Below are 19,429 nucleotides of genomic sequence, written 5' to 3'. Positions count from 1 at the left end.
GCAGGTGGTTCCGGCGAGCTCGACAGGTGGTACCGGCATGTCCGGAACACGGTTCTGGCACGTCTGAGAGATGGTTCCGGCATGCCCGGCAGGTGATTCCGGAGTCTCCACCACGTGGTTCTGGCGTAGACGGCAGGTGATTTTGTCGTCTCCAGCAGGTGGTTCTAGCAAGCCCGGCAGGTGATTCCGGAGTGTCTGCCGAGTGGTTGTGGCGTGGCCGGCAGGTGACTTTGGCGTGTCCAGCAGGTGGTTCCGGCGAGCTCGGCAGGTGGTACTGGCGTGTCCGGAACTTGGTTCTGGCACATCTGAGAGATGGTTCCAGCATGCCCAGCAGGTGATTCCGGAGTGTCCGGCATGTGGTTCTGGCACCTCTGAGAGGTGGTTCCGGCATGCCCAGCAGGTGGTTCCGGAGTGTCTGCCGAGTGGTTCTGGCGTAGCCGGCAGGTGATTCTGGCGTGTCCAGCAGGTGGTTCTGGGGAGTGGATCATGTGGTTCCGGCATACTCGGCAGCTGGTACTGGCATGTCCGGAACATGGTTCTGGCAAGTCTGAGAGGTGGTTCTGGCATGCCCGGAGGGTGATTGCGGAGTGTTCGCCAAGTGGTACTGGCGTAGCCGGCAGGTGATTTTGCATGTCCGGCGGTAGTTCCGGCGAGTCGAGCCAGTGGTTCCGGCGTCTCCGGCAGGTGGTTCCGGTCTGTCTGGCAGGTGGTTCTGGCGTGTCCTGCAGGAGGATCCGGCACGTCTGAGTGGTGGTTCCGGCATGCCCGACAGGTGATTCCGGAGTTTCCGACACGTGGTTCTGGCGTACCCGGCAGGTGATTTTGGCGTTTCTGGCAGGTGTGTTTTGCAAGTCGAGCATGTGGCTCAGGAATGCTCAGCAGGTGCTTCCGGCCTGTCCTGCACGTGGTTCTGGTGTGTCTGAGAGCTGGTTATGGCATGTCCGGCAGATGATTCCGGAGTGTCCACCAAGTGGTTCTGGTGTAGCCGGCAGGTGATTTTGGCGTGTCCAGCAGGTGGTTCTGGGGAGTGGAGCAGGTGGTTCCGGCATACTCGGCAGGTGGTTGCGGCGTGTACGGCACATGGTTCTGGCACGTCTGAGAGGTGGTTCCGGCCGGCCCGACAGGTGTTTCCGGAGCGTCAGCAAAGTGGTTCTGGCGTAGCTGGCAGGTGATGATGGCGTGACCGGCAGGTGGTTCCAGCAAGCCCGGCAGGTGATTCCGGAGTGTCTGCCGAGTGGTTGTGGCGTAGCCGGCAGGTGATTTTGGCGTGTCCAGCAGGTGGTTCCGGCGAGCTCGGCAGGTGGTACCGGCGTGTCCGGAACATGGTTCTGGGACGTCTGAGAGATGGTTCCGGCACGCCCGGCAGGTGATTCCGGAGTTTCCGGCATGTTGTTCTGGCACCTCTGAGAGGTGGTTCCGGAATGCCTGCCATGTGGTTCCGGAGTGTCTGCCGAGTGGTTCTGGCGTAGCCGGCAGTTGATTTTGGCGTGTCCAGCATGTGGTTCCGGCGAGCTCGGCAGGTGGTACCGGCGTGTCCGGAACATGGTTCTGGTACGTCTGAGAGATGGTTCCGGCATGCCCGGCAGGTGATTCCGGAGTTTCCGGCATGTGGTTCTGGCACCTCTGAGAGGTGGTTCCGGCATGCCCGGCAGGTGGTTCCGGAGTGTCTGCCGAGTGGTTCTGTCGTAGCCGGCAGGTGATTTTGGCGTGTCCAGCAGGTTGTTCTGGGGAGTGGAGCAGGTGGTTCCGGCATACTCGGCTGGTGATTCCGGCGTGTCCGGCACATGATTCTGGCACGTCTGAGAGGTGGTTCCGGCATGCCCGGCAGGTGATTCCGGAGTGTTCGGCACGTGGTTCTGGCGTACCCGGCAGGTGACTTTGGTGTGTCTGGCAGGTGTTTCCTGCAAGTCGAGCATGTGGCTCAGGCATGCTCAGCAGGTGCTTCAGGTGTGTCCAGCACGTGGTTCTGGTGTGTCTGAGAGCTGGTTCTGGCATGTCCGGCAGATGATTCCGGAGTGTCCACCAAGTGGCTTGGCATACCCGGCAGGTGATTTTGGCGTCTGTGGTAGGTGGTTCCGGCGAGTCGAGTAGGTGGTTCCGACGTGCTCGTCAGGTGGTTCAGGCGGGTCAGGCAGGTGGTTTCGGTCTGTTCGGGGTGTGGTTCCGGCATCTCAGGCACATGGTTCTGGCACGTCTGAGAGGTGGTTCCGGCCGGCCCAACAGTTGTTTCCATGGTGTTCGCCAAGTGGTTCCGGCGTAGCCGGCAGGTGATTTTGGCGTGTCCAGCAGGTGGTTCCGGCGAGCTTGGCAGGTGGTACCGGCGTGTCCGGAACATGGTTCTGGTACGTCTGAGATGTGGTTCCGGCATGCCCGGCAGGTGATTCCGGAGTGTCCGGCATGTGGTTCTGGCACCTCTGAGAGGTGGTTCCGGCATGCCCGGCAGGTTGTTCCGGAGTGTCTGCCGAGTGGTTCTGGCATAGCCGGCAGGTGATTTTGGCGTGTCCAGCAGGTGGTTCCGGCGAGCTCGGCAGGTGGTACCGGCGTGTCCGGAACATGGTTCTGGCACGTCTGAGAGATGGTTCCGGCACGCCTGGCATGTGATTCTGGAGTGTCCGGCATGTGGTTCTGGCACCTCTGAGAGGGGGTTCCGGCATGCCCGTCAGGTGGTTCCGGAGTGTCTGCCGAGTGGTTCTGGCGTAGCCGGAGGGTGATTTTGGCGTGTCCAGCAGGTGGTTCTGGCGAGCTCGGCAGGTGGTACCGGCGTGTCTGGAACATGGTTCTGGCAACTCTGAGAGGTGGTTCCGGCACGCCCGGCAGGTGATTCCGGAGTGTCCGGCATGTGGTTCTGGCACCTCTGAGAGGTGGTTCCGGCATGCCCGGCAGGTGGTTCTGGAGCGTCTGCCGAGTGGTTCTGGCGTAGCTGGCAGGTGATTCTGGAGTGTCCAGCTGGTGGTTGTGGGGAGTGGATAAGGTGGTTCCGGCATACTCGGCAGGTGGTACCGGCGTGTCCGGAACATGGTTCTGGCAAGTCTGAGAGGTGGTTCCGGCATGCCCGACACGTGATTCCGGAGTGTCCGCCACGTGGTTTTGGCGTAGCCGGCAGGTGATTTTGGCGTGTCCGGCAGGTGGTTCTGGGGAGTGGATCAGGAACTTCCGGCATTCTCGGCAGGTGCTACCGCCGTCTCCTGCATGTGGCTGTGGCACCTCTGAGAGGTGGTTCCAGCATGCCGGGCACGTGATTCCGGAGTGTCCGACAAGTGGTTGTGGCGCAGCCGGCTGGTGATTCTCGCATGTCCGGCAGTTGGTTCTGGCGAGTCAAGAAGGTGGTCCCGGCGTGTCCGGCAGGTGGTTCCGCTCTGTCCTGGAGGTGGTTCCGGAGTGTCTGCCCAGTGGTTCTTGCGTAGCTGGCATGTGATTTTGGCGTGAGCGGCTGGTGATTCCAGCAAGCTCGGCAGATGATTCCGGAGTTTCTGCCGATTGGTTGTGGCGTAGCCGGCAGGTGATTTTGGCGTGTCCAGCAGGTGGTTCTGGGGAGTGGAGCAGTTGGTTCTGCCATACTCGGCAGGTGGTTGCGGCGTGTCCAGCACATGGTTCTGGCACTTCTGAGAGGTGCTTCCGGCAGGCCCGACAGGTGTTTCCGGAGCGTTCGCAAAGTGGTTCTGGCGTAGCTGGCAGGTGATGTTGGCGTGACCGGCAGGTGGTTCCAGCAAGCCCGGCAGGTGATTCTGGAGTGTCTGCCGTGTGGTTCTGGCATAGCCGGCAGATGATTTTGGCGTGTCCAGCAGGTGGTTCCGGCGAGCTCGGCAGGTGGTACCGGCATGTCCGGAACACGGTTCTGGCACGTCTGAGAGATGGTTCCGGCATGCCCGGCAGGTGATTCCGGAGTCTCCACCACGTGGTTCTGGCGTAGACGGCAGGTGATTTTGTCGTCTCCAGCAGGTGGTTCTAGCAAGCCCGGCAGGTGATTCCGGAGTGTCTGCCGAGTGGTTGTGGCGTGGCCGGCAGGTGACTTTGGCGTGTCCAGCAGGTGGTTCCGGCGAGCTCGGCAGGTGGTACGGGCGTGTCCAGAACTTGGTTCTGGCACATCTGAGAGATGGTTCCGGCATGCCCGGCAGGTGATTCCGGAGTGTCCGGCATGTGGTTCTGGCACCTCTGAGAGGTGGTTCCGGCATGCCCAGCAGGTGGTTCCGGAGTGTCTGCCGAGTGGTTCTGGCGTAGCCGGCAGGTGATTCTGGCGTGTCCAGCAGGTGGTTCTGGGGAGTGGATCAGGTGGTTCCGGCATACTCGGCAGCTGGTACTGGCATGTCCGGAACATGGTTCTGGCAAGTCTGAGAGGTGGTTCTGGCATGCCCGGAGGGTGATTGCGGAGTGTTCGCCAAGTGGTACTGGCGTAGCCGGCAGGTGATTTTGCATGTCCGGCGGTAGTTCCGGCGAGTCGAGCCAGTGGTTCCGGCGTCTCCGGCAGGTGGTTCCGGTCTGTCTGGCAGGTGGTTCTGGCGTGTCCTGCAGGAGGATCCGGCACGTCTGAGTGGTGGTTCCGGCATGCCCGACAGGTGATTCCGGAGTTTCCGACACGTGGTTCTGGCGTACCCGGCAGGTGATTTTGGCGTTTCTGGCAGGTGTGTTTTGCAAGTCGAGCATGTGGCTCAGGAATGCTCAGCAGGTGCTTCCGGCCTGTGCTGCACGTGGTTCTGGTGTGTCTGAGAGCTGGTTATGGCATGTCCGGCAGATGATTCCGGAGTGTCCACTAAGTGGTTCTGGCGTAGCCGGCAGGTGATTTTGGCGTGTCCAGCAGGTGGTTCTGGGGAGTGGAGCAGGTGGTTCCGGCATACTCGGCAGGTGGTTGCGGCGTGTACGGCACACGGTTCTGGCACGTCTGAGAGGTGGTTCCGGCCGGCCCGACAGGTGTTTCCGGAGCGTCAGCAAAGTGGTTCTGGCGTAGCTGGCAGGTGATGATGGCGTGACCGGCAGGTGGTTCCAGCAAGCCCGGCAGGTGATTCCGGAGTGTCTGCCGAGTGGTTGTGGCGTAGCCGGCAGGTGATTTTGGCGTGTCCAGCAGGTGATTCCGGCGAGCTCGGCAGGTGGTACCGGCGTGTCCGGAACACGGTTCTGGCACGTCTGAGAGATGGTTCTGGCATGCCCGGCAGGTGATTCCGGAGTTTCCGGCATGTGGTTCTGGCACCTCTGAGAGGTGGTTCCGGAATGCCTGACATGTCATTCCGGAGTGTCTGCCGAGTGGTTCTGGCGTAGCCGGCAGGTGATTTTGGCCTGTCTGGCAGGTGTTTCTTGCAAGTCGAGCATGTGGCTCAGGCATGCTCAGCAGGTGCTTCCGGCGTGTCCGGCACGTGGTTCTGGTGTGTTTGAGAGCTGGTTCTGGCATGTCCGGCAGATGATTCCGGAGTGTCCACCAAGTGGTTCTGGCATACCCGGCAGGTGGTTTTGGCATGTCAGGTAGGTGGATACGGCGAGTCGAGCAGGTGGTTCCGTTGTGCTGGCAGGTGTTTCAGGAGCATCTGGCAGGTGGTTTCGGTTTGTTCGGGTTGTGGTTCCGTCATCTCAGGCACATGGTTCTGGCACGTTGTGAGGTGGTTCCGGCCAGCCCGACAGTTGTTTACGGAGCGTCCGCAAAGTGGTTCTGGCGTAGCTGGCAGGTGATGTTGGCGTGACCGGCAGGTGGTTCCAGCAAGCCCGGCAGGTGATTCCGGAGTGTCTGCCGAGTGGTTCTGGCGTAGCCGGCAGGTGACTTTGGCGTGTCCAGCAGGTGGTTCCGGCGAGCTCGGCACGTGGTACCGGCGTGTCCAGAACTTGGTTCTGGCACGTCTGAGAGATGGTTCCGGCATGCCGGGCAGGTGATTCCTGAGTGTCCGGCATGTGGTTCTGTCACCTCTGAGAGGTGGTGCTGGCATGCCCGGCAGGTGGTTCCGGAGTGTCTGCCGAGTGGTTCTGGCGTAGCCGGCAGGTGATTCTGGCGTGTCCAATAGGTGGTTCTGGGGAGTGGATCAGGTGGTTCCGGCATACTCGGCAGGTGTTACCGGCGTGTCCGGAACGTGGTTCTGGCAAGTCTGAGAGGTGGTTCTGGCATGCCCGGCAGGTGATTGCGGAGTGTTCGCCAAGTGGTTCTGGTGTAGCCGGCAGGTGATTTTGCATGTCCGGCGGTAGTACCGGCGAGTCGAGCCGGTGGTTCCGGCGTGTCCGGCAGGTGGTTCTGGTCTGTCCGGCAGGTGGTTCTGGCGTGTCTTGCAGGAGGTTCCGGCACATCTGAGAGGTGGTTCCGGCATGCCCGACAGGTGATTCCGGAGTTTCCGCCACGTGGTTCTGGCGTAGCCGGCAGCTGATTTTGGCGTGTCCAGCAGGTGTTTCCGGCGAGCTCGGCAAGTGGTACCGGAGTGTCCGGAACATGGTTCTGGCACGTCTGAGAGATGGTTCCGGCATGCCCGGCAGGTGATTCCGGAGTGTCCGGCATGTGGTTCTGGCACCTCTGAGAGGTGGTTCCGGAATGCCTGACATGTGATTCCGGAGTGTCTGCCGAATGGTTCAGGCGTAGCCGGCAGCTGATTTTGGCGTGTCTAGCAGGTGGTTCCGGCGAGCTCGGCAGGTGGTACCTGTGTGTCCGGAACATGGTTCTGGCACGTCTAAGAGATGGTTCCGGCATGCCCGGCAGGTGATTCCGGAGTGTCCGCCACGGGGTTCTGGCGTACCCGGCAGGTGATTTTGGCGTGTCTGGCTGGTGTTTCTTGCAAGTCTAGCAGGTGGCTCAGGCATGCTCAGCAGGTGCTTCAGGCGTGTCCGGCACGTGGTTCTGGTGTGTCTGAGAGCTGGTTCTGGCATGTCCGGCAGATGATTCCGGAGTGTGTACCAAGTGGCTCTGGCATACGCGGCAGGTGATTTTGGCGTGTCAGGTAGGTGGTTCCGGCGAGTCGAGTAGGTGGTTCCGGCGTGCTCGGCAGGCGGTTCAGGCGGGTCTGGCAGGTGGTTTCGGTCTGTTCGGGGTGTGGTTCCGGCATCTCAGGCACATGGTTGTGGCACGTCTGAGAGGTGGTTCCGGCCGGCCCGACAGGTGTTTCCATGGTGTTCGCCAAGTGGTTCTGGCATAGCTGGCTGGTGATGTTGGCGTGACCGGCATGTGGTTTTGGCGAGTCGAGACCGTGGTTCCGGCGTGTCCGGCAGGTGGTTCCCGTCTGTCCAGCAGGTGGTTGTGGGGTGTCCGGCACGAGGTTCTGGCACGTCTGAGAGGTTGTGTCGGCATGCACTTTACGTGATTCCGGCTTGTCCACCAAGTGATTCTGGTGTAGCGGGCAGGAGATTTTGGCGTGTCTGGCAGTTGGGACCCGTGAGTCAAGCAGGTGGTTCCGGCGAGTGTTTCCTGTGTTTCCGGTCTCTCCGGGAGATGGTTCCGGCCTGTCCGGCACGTGCTTCTGGCAATTCGGAGAGGTTGTGCTGGCATGCCTGGCATGTGATTCTGGAGTGTCCGCCAAGTGATTCTTGCGTAGCCGGCAGGTGATTTTGGCGTGTCCGGCAGGTGGTTCTGGGGAGTGGATCAGGAACTTCCGGCATTCTCATCAGGTGCTACCGCCGTCTCCTGCATGTGGCTGTGTCACCTCTGAGAGGTGGTTCCAGCATGCCCGGCAGGTGATTCCGGAGTGTCCGACAAGTGGTTGTGGCGTAGCCGGCTGGTGATTCTGGCGTGTCCGGCAGGTGGTTCTGGCGAGTCAAGCAGGTGGTCCTGGCGTGTCCGGCAGGTGGTCCTGTCTGTCCTGGAGGTGGTTCCGGAGTGTCTGCCGAGTGGTTCTGGCATAGCCGGCAGGTGATTTTGGCGTGTCCAGCAGGTGGTTCTGGGGAGTGGAGCAGGTGGTTCTGGCATACTCGGCAGGTGGTTCCGGCGTGTCCGGCACATGGTTCTGGCACGTCTGAGAGGTGGTTCCGGCATGCCCGACAGGTGATTCCGGAGTTTCCGACACGTGGTTCTGGCATACCCGGCAGGTGATTTTGGCGTTTCTGGCAGGTGTGTTATGCAAGTCGAGCATGTGGCTCAGGAATGCTCAGCAGGTGCTTCCGGCCTGTCCTGCACGTGGTTCTGGTGTGTCTGAGAGCTGGTTATGGCATGTCCGGCAGAAGATTCCGGAGTGTCCACCAAGTGGTTCTGGCGTAGCCGGCAGGTGATTTTGGCGTGTCCAGCATGTGTTTCCGGCGAGCTCGACAAGTGGTACCGGAGAGTCCGGAACATGGTTCTGGCACATCTGAGAGATGGTTCCGGCATGCCCGGCAGGTGATTCCGGAGTGTCCGGCATGTGGTTCTGGCACCTCTGAGAGGTGGTTCCGGCATGCCTGACATGTGATTCCGGAGGGTCTGCCGAGTGGTTCTGGTGTAGCCGGCACGTGATTTTGGCGTGTCCAGACAGTGGTTCTTGGGAGTGGAGCAGGTGGTTCCGGCATACTCGGCAGGTGGTTCCGGCGTGTCCGGCACATGGTTCTGGCACGTCTGAGAGGTGGTTCCGGCATGCCCGACACGTGATTCCGGAGTGTTCGCCACGTGGTTCTGGCGTACCCGGCAGGTGATTTTGGCGTGTCTGGCAGGTGGTTCTTGCAAGTCGAGCATGTGGCTCAGGCATGCTCAGCAGGTGCTTCCGGCGTGTCCGGCACGTGGTTCTGGTGTGTCTGAGAGCTGTTTCTGGAATGTCCGGCAGGTGATGCCGGAGTGTCCACCAAGTGGCTCTGGCATACCCGGCAGGTGATTTTGGCATGTCTGGTAGGTGGTTCCGGCGAGTCGAGTAGGTGGTTCCGGCGTGCTCGGCAGGTGGTTCAGGCGGGTCTGGCAGGTGGTTTCGGTATGTTCGGGGTGTGGTTCTGGCATCTCAGGCACATGGTTCTGGCACGTCGGAGAGGTGGCTCCGGCCGGCCCGACAGGTGTTTCCATGGTGTTCGCCAAGTGGTTCTGGCATAGCTGGCAGGTGAGGTTGGCGTGACCGGCAGGTGGTTCCAGCCAGCCCGGCAGGTCATTCCGAAGTGTTCACCAAATGGTTGTGGCGTAGCCAGCAGGTGATTTTGGCGTGTCCAGCAGGTGGTTTTGGCAAGTCGAGCTGGTGGTTCTGGCGTGCTCGGCAGGTGCTTCCGGTGTCATTGGCATGTGGTTCCGGCATGTCTGAGATGTGGTTCCGCCACGCCCGGCAGGTGATTCCCGAGTGTTCGCCAAGTGGTTCTGCCGTAGCCGGCAGGTGATTTTGTATGTCCGGCAATGGTTCCGGCGAGTCGAGCCGGTGGTTCCCGCGTGTCCGGCAGGTGGTTGCCGTCTGTCCAGCATGTGGTTCTGGGGTGTCCGGCACGAGGTTCTGGCACGTCTGAGAGGTTGTGTCGGCATGCACTTCACGTGATTCCGGCTTTACCGCCAAGTGGTTCTGGTGTAGCGGGCAGGTGATTTTGGCGTGTCCGGCAGGGGGGACCGGTGAGTGAAGCAGGTGGTCCCGGCGAGTGTTTCCTGTGTTTCCGGTCTGGCGGGAGATGGTTCCAGCCTGTCCGGCACGTGCTTCTGGCACTTCGGAGATGTTGTGCTGGCATGCCCGGCAGGTGATTCTGGAGTGTCCGCCAAGTGGTTCTGGCATAGCCGGCAGGTGATTTTGTCGTGTCCGGCAGGTGGTTCTGGGGAGTGGATCAGGAACTTCCGGCATTCTCGGCAGGTGCTTACGCCGTCTCCTGCATGTGGCTGTGGCACCTCTGAGAGGTGGTCCCAGCATGCCCGGCATGTGATTCCACAGTGTCCGACACGCGGTTGTGGCGTAGCCAGCTGGTGATTCTGGCGTGTCCGGCAGGTGGTTCTGGCGAGTCAAGCAGGTGGTCCCGGCGTGTCCGGCAGGTGGTTCCGGTCTGTCCTGGAGGTGGTTCCGGAGTGTCTGCCGAGTGGTTCTGGCGTAGCCGGCAGGTGATTTTGGCGTGTCCAGCAGGTGGTTCTGGGGAGTGGAGCAGGTGGTTCCGGCATACTCGGCAGGTGGTTGCGGCGTGTCCGGCACATGGTTCTGGCACGTCTGAGAGGTGGTTCCTGCCGGCCCAACAGGTGTTTCCGGAGCGTCCGCAAAGTGGTTCTGGCGTAGCTGGCAGGTGATGTTGGCGTGACCGGCAGGTGGTTCCAGCAAGCCCGGCAGGTGATTCCGGAGTGTCTGCCGAGTGGTTCTGGCGTAGCCGGCAGGTGATTTTGGCGTGTCCAGCAGGTGGTTCCGGCGAGCTCGGCAGGTGGTACCGGCATGTCCGGAACACGGTTCTGGCACGTCTGAGAGATGGTTCTGGCATGCCCGGCAGGTGATTCCAGAGTTTCCGGCATGTGGTTCTGGCACCTCTGAGAGGTGGTTCCGGAATGCCTGACATGTCATTCCGGAGTGTCTGCCGAGTGGTTCTGGCGTAGCCGGCAGGTGATTCTGGCGTGTCCAGCAGGTGGTTCTGGGGAGTGGATAAGGTGTTTCTGGCATACTCGGCAGGTGGTACCGGCGTGTCCGTAACTTGGTTCTGGCACGTCTGAGAGGTGGTTCTGGCATGCCCGGCAGGTGGTTCCGGAGTGTCTGCCGAGTGGTTCTGGCGTAGCCAGCAGGTGATTCTGGCGTGTCCAGCAGGTGGTTCTGGGGAGTGGAGCAGGTGGTTCCGGCATACTCGGCAGGTGGTACCGGCGTGTCCGGAACATGGTTCTGGCAAGTCTGAGAGGTGGTTACGGCATGCCCGGCAGGTGATTGCGGAGTGTTCCCCAAGTGGTTCTGGCGTAGCCGGCAGGTGATTTTGCGTGTCCGGAGGTGGTTCCGGCGAGTCGAGCCAGTGGTTCCGGCGTGTCCTGCAGGTGGTTCCGGTCTGTCCGGCAGGTGGTTCTGGCGTGTCCGGCACGAGGTTCTGGCATGTCTGAGAGGTGGTTCCGGCGGGCCGACAGGTGTTTCCGGAGCGTCCGCAAAGTGGTTCTGGCGTAGCTGGCAGGTGATGTTGGCGTGACCGGCAAGTGGTTCCAGCAAGCCCGGCAGGTGATTCTGGAGTGTCTGCCTTGTGGTTCTGGCGTAACCGGCAGGTGATTTTGGCGTGTCAAGCAGGTGGTTCCGGCATGTCTGGAACACGGTTCTGGCACGTCTGAGTGATGGTTCTGGCATGCCCGGCAGGTGGTTCTGGAGTTTCCGGCATGTGCTTCTGGCACCTCTGAGAGGTGGTTCCTGAATGCCTGACATGTCATTCCGGAGTGTCTGCCGAATGGTTCTGGCGTAGCCGGCAGTTGATTTTGGCGTGTCCAGCAGTTGGTTCCGGCGAGCTCGGCAGGTGGTACCGGCGTGCCCGGAACATGGTTCTGGCATCTCTGAGAGATGGTTCCGGCATGCCCGGCAGGTGGTTCCGGAGTGTCTGCCATTGGTTCTGGCATAGCCGGCAGGTGATTTTGGCGTGTCTGGCAGGTGTTTCTTGCAAGTCGAGCATGTGGCTCAGGCATGCTCACCCAGTGCTTCCGGCGTGTCCGGCACGTGGTTCTGGTGTGTCTGAGAGCTGGTTCTGGCATGTCCGGCAGTTGATTCCGGAGTGTCCACCAAGTGGTTCTGGCATACCCGGCAGGTGGTTTTGGCGTGTCAGGTAGGTGGTTACGGCGAGTCGAGCAGGTGGTTCCGTTGTGCTAGCAGGTGTTTCAGGAGCGTCTGACAGGTGGTTTCGGTCTGTTCGGGGTGTGGTTCCGGCATCTCAGGCACATGGTTCTGGCACGTTGAGAGGTGGTTCCGGAGGCCCGACAGATGTTTACGGAGCGTCCACAAAGTGCTTCTGGCGTAGCTGGCAGGTGATGTTGGCGTGACCGGCAGGTGGTTCCAGCAAGCCCGGCAGGTGATTCCGGAGTGTCTGTCGAGTGGTTGTGGCATGGCCGGCAGGTGACTTTGGCGTGTCCAGAAGGTGGTTCCGGCGAGCTCGGCAGGTGGTACCAGCGTGTCCGGAACTTGGTTCTGGCACGTCTTAGAGATGGTTCCGGCATGCCCGGCAGGTGATTCCGGATGTCCGGCATGTGGTTCTGGCACCTCTGAGAGGTGGTTCCGGAATGCCTGACATGTGATTCCGGAGTGTCTGCCAAGTGGTTCTGGCGTAGCCGGCAGGTGATTTTGGCGTTTCCCGCATTTGGTTCCGGCAAGCTCGGCAGGTGGTACCGGCGTGTCCGGAGCATGGTTCTGGCACCTCTGAGAGATGGTTCCTGCACGCCCGGCAGGTGATTCCGGAGTCTCCGGCATGTGGTTCTGGCACCTCTGACAGGTGTTTCCGGCATGCCTGGCAGGTGATTCCGGAGTCTCCGGCATGTGGTTCTGGCACTTCTGAGACGTGGTTCCGGAATGGCTGACATGTGATTCCGGCGTGTCTGCCGAGTGGTTCTGGCGTAGCCGGCTGGTGATTATGGCGTGTCCAGCAGGTGGTTCTGGGGAGTGGATCATGTGTTTCTGGCATACTCGGCAGGTGGTACCGGCGTGTCCGGAACTTGGTTCTGGCAAGTCTGAGAGGTGGTTCTGGCATGCCCAGCAGGTTATTCCGGAGTGTTCGCCAAGTGGTTCTGCCGTAGCCGGCAGGTGATTTTGCATTTCCGGCGTTAGTCCGGCGAGTCGAGCCGGTGGTTCCGGCGTGTCCGGCAGGTGGTTCCGGTCTGTCCGGCAGGTGGTTCTGGCGTGTCCAGCACGAGGTTGTGGCACGTCTGAAAGGTGGTTCCGGCATGCCCGACAGGTGATTCCGGAGTGTCCGCCACGTGGTTCTGGCGTAGCCGGCAGGTGATTTTGGCGTGTCAGGTAGGTGGTTCCTGCGAGTCGAATAGGTGGTTCCGGTGTGCTCGGCAGGTGGTTCAGGCGGGTCTGGCAGGTGATTTCGGACTTTCGGGGTGTGGTTCCGGCATCTCAGGGACATGGTTCTGGCACGTCTGAGAGGAGGTTCCGGCTGGCCCTACAGGTGTTTCCGGAGCGTCCACACAGTGGTTCTGGCGTAGCAGGCAGGTGATGTTGGCATGATGGGCAGGTGGTTCCAGCAAGCCCGGCAGGTGATTCTGGAGTGTCTGCAGAGTGGTTCTGGCGTGGCCGGCAGGTGATTTTGGCGTGTCAAGCAGGTGGTTCCGGCGAGCTAGGCAGGTCGTACCGGCGTGTCCGGAACATAGTTCTGGCACGTCTGAGAGATGGTTCCGGCATGCCCGGCAGGTGATTCCGGAGTGTCCGGCATGTGGTTCTGGCACCTCTGAGAGGTGGTTCCAGCATGCCCGGCAGGTGGTTCCGGAGTGTCTGCCGAGTGGTTCTGGCGTAGCCGGCAGGTGATTTTCGCGTGTCCAGCAGGTGGTTCTTGGGAGTGGATCAGGTGGTTCCGGTATACTCGGCAGGTGGTTCCGGCGTGTCCGGCACATGGTTCTGGCACGTCTGAGAGGTGGTTCCAGCATGCCCGGCAGGTGATTCCGGAGTGTTCGCCACGTGGTTCTGGCGTACCAAGCAGGTGATCTTGGCGTGTCTGGCAGGTGATTCTTGCAATTCGAGCATGTGGCTCAGGCATGCTCAGCAGGTGCTTCCGGCGTGTCCGGCACGTGGTTCTGGTGTGTCAGAGAGCTGGTTCTGGCATGTCCATCTGATGATTCCGGAGTGTCAACCACGTGGTTCTGGCGTAGCCGGCAGGTGATTTTGGCGTGTCCAACAGGTGTTTCCGGCGAGCTCGGCATGTGGTACCTGTGTGTCCGGAACATGGTTCTGGCACGTCTGAGAGATGGTTCCGGCATGCCCGGCAGGTGATTCCGGAGTGTCCGGCATGTGGTTCTGGCACCTCTGAGAGGTGGTTCCGGCATGCCTGACACGTGATTCTGGAGTGTCTGCCGAGTGGTTCTGGCGTAGCCGGCAGGTGATTTGGGCGTGTCCAGCAGGTGGTTCCGGCAAGCTCAGCAGGTGGTACCTGCATGTCCGGAACATGGTTCTGGCACGTCTGAGAGATGGTTCCTGCACGCCCGGCCTGTGATTCCGGAGTCTCTGGCATGTGATTCTGGCACCTCTGAGAGGTGGTTCCGGCATGCCCGGTAGGTGGTTCCGGAGTATCTGCCGAGTGGTTCTGGCGTAGTCGGCCGGTGATTCTGGCGTGTCCAGCAGGTGGTTCTGGCGAGCTCGGCAGGTGGTACCGGCGTGTCCAGAACATGATTCTGGCACGTCTGAGAGATGGTTCCTGCACGCCCGGCAAGTGATTCCGGAGTCTCCGGGATGTGGTTCTGGCACTTCTGAGAGGTGGTTCCGGAATGCCTGACATGTGATTCCGGAGTGTCTGCCGAGTGGTTCTGGCATAGCCGGCAGGTGATTCTGGCGTTTCCAGCAGGTGGTTCTGGGGTGTGGATCAGGTGTTTCTGGCATACTCGGCAGGTGGTACCGGCGTGTCCGGAACATGGTTCTGGCAAGTCTGAGAGGTGGTTCTGGCATGCCCGGCAGGTGATTCCGGAGTGTTCGCCAAGTGGTTCTGGCGTAGCCGGCAGGTGATTTTGCATGTCCGGGGGTGGGTCCGGCGAGTTGAGCCGGTGGTTCCGGCGTGTCCGGCAGGTTGTTCCGGTCTGTCCGGGAAGTGGCTCTGGCGTGTCCGGCAGGAGGTTGTGGCACGTCTGAGAGGTGGTTCCGGCATGCTCGACAGGTGATTCCGGAGTGTCCACCACGTGGTTCTGGCGTAGCCGGCATGTGATTTGGGCGTGTCTGACAGGTGTGTTTTGCATGTCGAGCATGTGGCTCAGGCATGCTCAGCAGGTGCTTCCGGCGTGTCCGGCACGTGGTTCTGGTGTGTCTGAGAGCTGGTTCTGGCATGTCCGGCAGATGATTCCGGAGTGTCCACCACGTGGTTCTGGCGTAGCCGGCAGGTGATTTTGGCGTGTCCAGTAGGTGGTTGCGGCGAGCTCGGCAGGTGGTACCGGCGTATCTGGAACTTGGTTCTGGCACGTCTGAGGGATGGTTCCGGCATGCCCGGCAGGTGATTCCGGAGTGTCCGGCATGTGGTTCCAGTCTGTCCTGGAGGTGTTTCCGGAGTGTCTGCCGAGTGATTCTTGCGTAGCCGGCAGGTAATTTTGGCGTGTCCGGCAGGTGGGACCGGTGAGTTAAGCAGGTGGTTCCGGCAAGTGTTTCCTGTTTTTCTGGTCTGTCCGGGAGATGGTTCCGGCCTGTCCGGCACGTGCTTCTGGCACTTCGGAGAGGTTGAGCTGGCATGCCCGGCAGGTGATTCTGGAGTGTCCGCCAAGTGGTACTGGCGTAGCCGGCAGGTGATTTTGGTGTGTCCGGCAGGTGGTTCTTGGGAGTGGATCAGGAACTTCCGGCATTCTCGGCAGGTGCTTCCGCCGTCTCCTGCATGTGGCTGTCGCACCTCTGAGAGGTGGTCCCAGCATGCCCGGCATGTGATTCCAGAGTGTCCGACACGCGGTTGTGGCGTAGCCGGCTGGTGATTCTGGCGTGTCCGGCAGGTGGTTCTGGCGAGTCAAGCAGGTGGTCCCGGCGTCTCCGGCAGGTGGTTCCAGTCTGTCCTGGAGGTGTTTCCGGAGTGTCTGCCGAGTGATTCTGGCGTAGCCGGCAGGTGATTTTGGCGTGTCCAGCAGGTGGTTCTGGGGAGTGGAGCAGGTGTTTCCAGCATACTTGGAAGTTGGTTGCGGCGTGTCCGGCACATGGTTCTGGCACGTCTGAGAGGTGGTTCCGGCCGGCCCGACAGGTGTCTCCGGAGCGTCCGCAAAGTGGTTCTGGCGTAGCTGGCAGGTGATGTTGGCGTGACCGGCAGGTGGTTCCAGCAAGCCCGGCTGGTGATTCCAGAGTGTCTGCCGTGTGGTTCTGGCGTAGCCGGCAGGTGATTTAGGCGTGTCCAGCAGGTGGTTCCGGCGAGCTCGGGAGGTGGTACCGGCGTGTCCGGAACACGGTTCTGGCACGTCTGAGAGATGGTTCTGGCTTGCCCGGCAGGTGATTCCGGAGTTTCCGGCATGTGGTTCTGGCACCTCTGAGAGGTGGTTCCGGAATGCCTGACATGTCATTCCGGAGTGTCTGCCGAGTGGTTCTGGCGTAGCCGGCAGGTGATTTTGGCCTGTCTGGCAAGTGTTTCTTCCAAGTCGAGCATGTGGCTCATGCATGCTCAGCAGGTGCTTCCGGCGTGTCCGGCACGTGGTTCTGGTGTGTCTGAGAGCTGGTTCTGGCATGTCCGGCAGAAGATTCCGGAGTGTCCACCAAGTGGTTCTGGCATACCCGGCAGGTGGTTTTGGCATGTCAGGTAGGTGGTTACGGCGAGTCGAGCAGGTGGTTCCGTTGTGCTGGCAGGTGTTTCAGGAGCGTCTGACAGGTGGTTTCGGTCTGTTCGGGGTGTGGTTCCGGCATCTCAGGCACATGGTTCTGGCACGTTTAGAGGTGGTTCCGGCCGGCCTGACAGTTGTTTACGGAGCGTCCGCAAAGTGGTTCTTGCGTAGCTGGCAGGTGATGTTGGCGTGACCGGCAGGTGGTTCCAGCAAGCCCGGCAGGTGATTCCGGAGTGTCCGGCATGTGGTTCTGGCACCTCTGAGAGGTGGTTCCGGCATGCCCGGCAGGTGGTTCCGGAGTGTCTGCCGAGTGGTTCTGGCGTAGCCGGCAGGTGATTCTGGCGTGTCCAACAGGTGGTTCTGGGGAGTGGATCAGGTGGTTCCGGCATACTCGGCACGTGGTACCGGCGTTTCCGGAACATGGTTCTTGCAAGTCTGAGAGGTGGTTCTGGCATGCCCGGCAGGTGATTGTGGAGTGTTCGCCAAGTGGTTCTGGCGTAGCCGGCAGGTGATTTTGCATGTCCGGCGGTGGTTCCGGTGAGTCGAGCCGGTGGTTCCGGCGCATCCGGCAGGTGGTTCTGGTCTGTCCGGCAGGTGGTTCTGGCGTGTCCTGCAGGAGGTTCCGGCACATCTGAGAGGTGGTTCCCGCATGCCCGACAGGTGATTCCAGAGTTTCCGCCACGTGGTTCTGGCGTAGCCGGCAGGTGATTTTGGCGTGTCCAGCAGGTGTTTCCGGCGATCTCGGCAAGTGGTACCGGAGTGTCCGGAACATGGTTCTGGCAAGTGTTAGAGATGGTTCTGGCATGCCCGGCAGGTGATTCCGGAGTGTCCGGCATGTGGTTCTGGCACCTCTGAGAGGTGGTTCCGGAATGTCTGACATGTCATTCCGGAGTGTCTGCCGAGTGGTTCTGGCGTAGCCTGCAGCTGATTTTGGCGTGTCCAGCAGGTGGTTCCGGCAAGCTCGGCAAGTGGTACCGGCGTGTCCGGAACATGGTTTTGGCACGTCTGAGAGATGGTTCCGGCATGCCCGGCAGGTGATTCCGGAGTGTCCGGCATGTGGTTCTGGCACCTCTGAGAGGTCGTTCCGGAATGCCTGACATGTGATTCCAGAGTGTCTGCCGAGTAGTTCTGGGGAAGATGGCAGGTGATTTTGGCGTCTCCAGCAGGTGGTTCTGGGGAGTGGAGCTGGTGCTTCCGGCATACTCGGCCGGTGGTTCCGGCGTGTCCGGCACATGGTTCTGGCACGTCTGAGAGTTGGTTCCGGCCGGCCCGACAGGTGTTTCCATGGTGTTCGCCAAGTGGTTCTGGCATAGCTGGCAGGTGATGTTGGCGTGACGGGCATGAGGTTTTGGCGAGTCGAGCCGGTGGTTCCGGCGTGTCCGGCAGGTGGTTCCGGTCTGTCCAGCGGGTGGTTCTGGGGTGTCCAGCACGAGGTTCTGGCACGTCTGACAGGTTGTGTCGGCATGCACTTCACGTGATTCCCGCTTGTCCAAAAGTGGTTCTGGTGTAGCGGGCAGTAGATTTTGGCTTGTCTGGCAGGTGGGACCGGTGAGTCAAGCAGGTGGTTCCAGCGAGTGTTTCCTGGGTTTCCATTCTGTCCGGGAGATGGTTCCGGCCTGTCCGGCACGTGCTTCTGGCACTTCGGAGAGGTTGTGCTGGCATGCCCGGCAGGTGATTATGGAGTGTCCGCCAAGTGGTTCTGGCGTAGCCGGCAGGTGATTTTGGCGTGTCCGGCAGGTGGTTCTGGGGAGTGGATCAGGAACTTCAGGCATTCTCGTCAGGTGCTACCGCCGTCTCCTGCATGTGGCTGTGGCACCTCTGAGAGGTGTTTCCAGCATGCCTGGCAGGTGATTCCGGAGTGTCCGACAAGTGGTTGCGGCGTAGCCGGCTGGTGATTCTGGCGTGTCCGGCAGGTGGTTCTGGCGAGTCAAGCAGGTGGTCCCGGCGTGTCCGACAGGTGGTTCCGGTCTGTCCTGGAGGTGGTTCCGGAGTGTCTGCCGAGCGGTTCTGGCATAGCCGGCAGGTGATTTTGGCATGTCCAGCAGGTGGTTCTGGGGAGTGGAGCAGGTGGTTCCGGCATACTCGGCAGGTGGTTGCGGCGTGTCCGGAACAAGGTTCTGGCACGTCTGAGAGGTGGTTCCGGCATGCCCGGCAGGTGATTCCGGAGTGTTCGCCAAGTGGTTCTGGCGTAGCCGGCAGGTGTTTTTGCATGTCTGGCGGTGGTTCCGTCGAGTCGAGACGGTGGTTCCGGCGTGTCCGGCAGGTGGTTCCGGTCTGTCCGGCAGGTGATTCTGGCGAGTCGAGACGGTGGTCCCGGCGTGTCTGGCAGGTGGTTCCTGTCTGTCCTGCAGGTGGTTGTGGCGTGTCCGGCACGAGGTTCTGGCACGTCTGAGAGGTGGTTCCGGCATGCCCGGCAGGTTGTTCCGGAGTGTCTGCCGAGTGGTTCTGGCATAGCCGGCAGGTGATTTTGGCGTGTCCAGCAGGTGGTTCCGGCGACCTCAGCAGGTGGTACCGGCGTGTCCGTAACATGGTTCTGGCACGTCTGAGAGATGGTTCCGCACACCCGGCAGGTGATTCCGGAGTGTCCGGCATGTGGTTCTGGCACCTCTGAGAGGTGGTTCCGGAATGCCTGACATGTGATTCCGGAGTGTCTGCCGAGTGGCTCTGGAGTAGCCGGCAGGTGATTTTGGCGTGTCCAGCAGGTGTTTCCGGCGAGCTCGGCAGTTGGTACCGCCGTGTCCGGAACATGGTTCTGGTACGTCTGAGAGATGGTTCCGGCATGCCCGGCAGGTGATTCCGGAGTGTCCGGCATGTGGTTCTGGCACCTCTGAGAGGTGGTTCCGGCATGCCCGGCAGGTGGCTCCGGAGTGTGTGCCGAGTGGTTCTGGCGTAGCCGGCAGGTGATTTTGTAATGTCCAGCAGTTGGTTCTGGGGAGTGGAGCAGGTGGTTCCGGCATACTCGGCATGTGGTTCCGGCATGTCCAGCACATGGTTCTGGCACGTGTGAGAGGTGGTTCCGGCATGCCCGGCAGGTGATTCCGGAGTGTTCGCCACGTGGTTCTGGCGTACCCTGCAGGTGATATTGGCGTGTCTGGCAGGTGTTTCTCGCAAGTCGAGCATGTGGCTCAGGCATGCTCAGCAGGTGCTTCCGGCGTGTCCGGCACGTGGTTCTGGTGTGTCTGAGAGCTGGTTCTGGCA

Source organism: Equus caballus, chromosome 23, assembly GCF_041296265.1.
Source record: "Equus caballus isolate H_3958 breed thoroughbred chromosome 23, TB-T2T, whole genome shotgun sequence".
NCBI lineage: Eukaryota > Metazoa > Chordata > Mammalia > Perissodactyla > Equidae > Equus > Equus caballus.
Note: the sequence above shows the minus strand (reverse complement) of the source record.